Source organism: Vidua macroura, chromosome 13 (genome assembly GCF_024509145.1).
Source record: "Vidua macroura isolate BioBank_ID:100142 chromosome 13, ASM2450914v1, whole genome shotgun sequence".
NCBI classification, from domain to species: domain Eukaryota; kingdom Metazoa; phylum Chordata; class Aves; order Passeriformes; family Viduidae; genus Vidua; species Vidua macroura.
This window is the reverse complement of record NC_071583.1, coordinates 8,299-10,760: the sequence shown is the minus strand read 5'-3', so window position 1 is coordinate 10,760 and position 2,462 is coordinate 8,299. Positions and strand designations below refer to the sequence as shown.

Here is a 2,462-nt window from a genome sequence, read left to right as displayed (position 1 = left end):
CAAGAGATTTTTCTCCTGGTGGCGTCCCCTCGTTTGTCGTGTCCCGTCCCGTGTCACGGGTGTCTGCACATATTTGTCCCGGAGCTGCTCTGTCCTGCTGCATAGCCTGGTGTAATTGCACAAGTCCTGGAGACCTGCAATTTGGAATGGGGGATGTAGTTGTATTCTAGATGGTATTCCTAGATTCACACAGGATGCTGGGACCTGTTAAGTTATCCTACAGTTGTTTGAATTTTCTCCTAACTTTCTTTCAGATGCAGACATTTAAGATCTGTGGCAGAGCGCCCCTCCTGGGTCAGGGGGTTTTCCCTGAGAAGGTCAGTCACTGTTTGTATTTGCAGGGGAAGCATACATGGTGACTATGTTACAGCACTGTTCTTTGTCTTTATTATTAGGAAGTCCAGGCAGATAGCGGCAGTCAAGGCCAAGTGTGCCAGGTGAGCAGTGGACAGAAGCAGTTGTTCTCGCACAGGTCTCAGTTTCTGGTGAAAGTCTAAGCAACCCCTTTTTTTTTTATTATTTTTATTTTAGGCAGTCCTCTTGCGAGATGTCTCTGATCCCAGGTGTCTGAGGCCAGGTGGGTGCAAGCTTAAGGTGTAGGTGGGCGTACTTGTCAGGTCAGTGTGGTGGTCTTTTCTCAGTATCTCAGTGTGGTTTTTTTTGCTTTGTTTCTTTGCAGGTGTCATTGCCGCCCTAGGCGTGTGAAGGAACAGAGTCAAGCGGGTGAGTCGGCATTTAGGCAGGGTGACTCATAGGTGACCGTTATGCGGCAGCACGCTAAGCCTATACCTTTTTGTTTTGTAGGTATCCTCCTGGCAGCCTGTTGAGTCGCATCAAGATTTCAGGTGAGCCGGGGCAGCGGTGCGTCAGAGTTCCGGGGATTCCTCTTTTGCAGGGCGCCAGTTGCATTTTCTGTTTTGTGTTAGGTATCGTGAGGAGGCGCATAGCTGAAGTTTGGAAACGGCAGCACCGAAGCGGACGTAGAGAACATGTCGCCGTCCACGTCCGGCTGACGATGGATTTTGTCCGGTCGTCTTGCAAAAGCTAAGTGTCGGGGCCAGTAGGTGGGAGAAGGGGAAAAACCTTTACTATCACAGGAGACAATTTCATCTTAGCTTAGAGGAGAGGCCCATAGTGGGACGGGCCCCTCGGAAGCAGAGGGAGAGGGTTTCTCCTCAGCCTCACCAGAGTCTTCGCCGGGCAGGGCAGTTCCGATCCGTCTTCGCGTCCTCGCGAGGTTTGCGTCGGCGGCCTTCTTCGACTCTCGACGTCGTCGTGGATCTTTTCACCCGAGGAGCCCGCCTTCACGTCCGGAGCTCTAGCCACGGTCACGCCATAGTCATCGCTTTCTTGTCTAGGCCTACTGAGCTTCTTAGGCTTCCTCTTAAGTCCTTTGGCACTAACATCTTGAAAGGAGTTAAATTTCATCATCACATGCTATTGCCCTAGGGCTTTCTTTCCTTTGGCATCATCGGCCTATGACTCATCTTGGACTAGCAATGTTGGGTCCATAAGGTGGAACTGCCAGGCAGTTTCCACTCGTGTCTGTGTTATGTCGTCCGTGTCTGTGTTATGTCGTCCGTGTCTGTGTTATGTCGTCCGTGTCCATTGATTTCTGCGTCATAGGCCTTTGTTACATCTCGAGGCTTTATCGGCATTGTTCTCTGCCGTATCGGCCATATTTTACTCGTGTACCTTCCTGGATATCGCTTATTCCGGCATCGTTACATTTTTACTTTTTGAGACGGGAAGAAGTACAGGAGACGTTCTCATCCATCTTCCTTCTCACCTTAGGTAGCGCCTTCTCTTCCCGTGCTATTCTCTCGGACTTCTAGAGGGAGCATATTAGACCCTCATCACCTGACCGCAGTAGTTCCGTAGCTTGCGCCTTCTCAAAGGGTATAGGGCTCAACAATTGATCTTCCGGAGAGTTACGTCAAGTCCTCACTTATATTGTATCTATGTCGGCTTATATTGTACGTGCTTAGGTTGTACCTACCTATGTTGGCTTATACTGTATGTGCTTATATTGTATGTACTTATGTCGTATGTACCTATGTCGGTTTATATTGTATGGACTTATACTGTATGTACCTACGTTGGCTTATATTGTGCATATATTGTATGTACCTACCTTGGCTTATGTTGTACACGCCTCTGTCGTGCCACTTACGATCGGAGCTGCCCTGCCCAGGCGCGTAGTCACGGTTAGGTAGAGCAGTTATAAAACTTTACAGTTCATCTGTCTTCTATGGGGGTTTTGGGTACAAAATTTATGGACCCGGAGCGGGAATAGCTGCTAGCCGTCAGATAGTCACTCGTCTCCCGTCGTCTCTGTCGTCTCGCAGGTCCCCGGGTCCCTACACGTAGAGCCGCGTCGAAGAGCCGCGGTCAGAAGACGCGCCGAAGCGTCAACGTAGCGTTTCAATTAAGGGTCGCAGTCAGCGTGTAAGCGGAAGAGC

At 49.9% G+C, this 2,462-nt stretch overlaps 1 long non-coding RNA gene across 1 annotated transcript; it reads left to right on the top strand.

Moving 5' to 3' along the window:
• Window positions 1-676: 676 nt before the first annotated feature.
• On the top strand, window positions 677-1,094 carry LOC128813995 (uncharacterized). The gene is made up of 3 exons (XR_008439242.1): window positions 677-723; window positions 805-845; window positions 927-1,094. It is a non-coding gene; the product is annotated as an uncharacterized LOC128813995 (long non-coding RNA).
• Window positions 1,095-2,462: the final 1,368 nt, after the last annotated feature.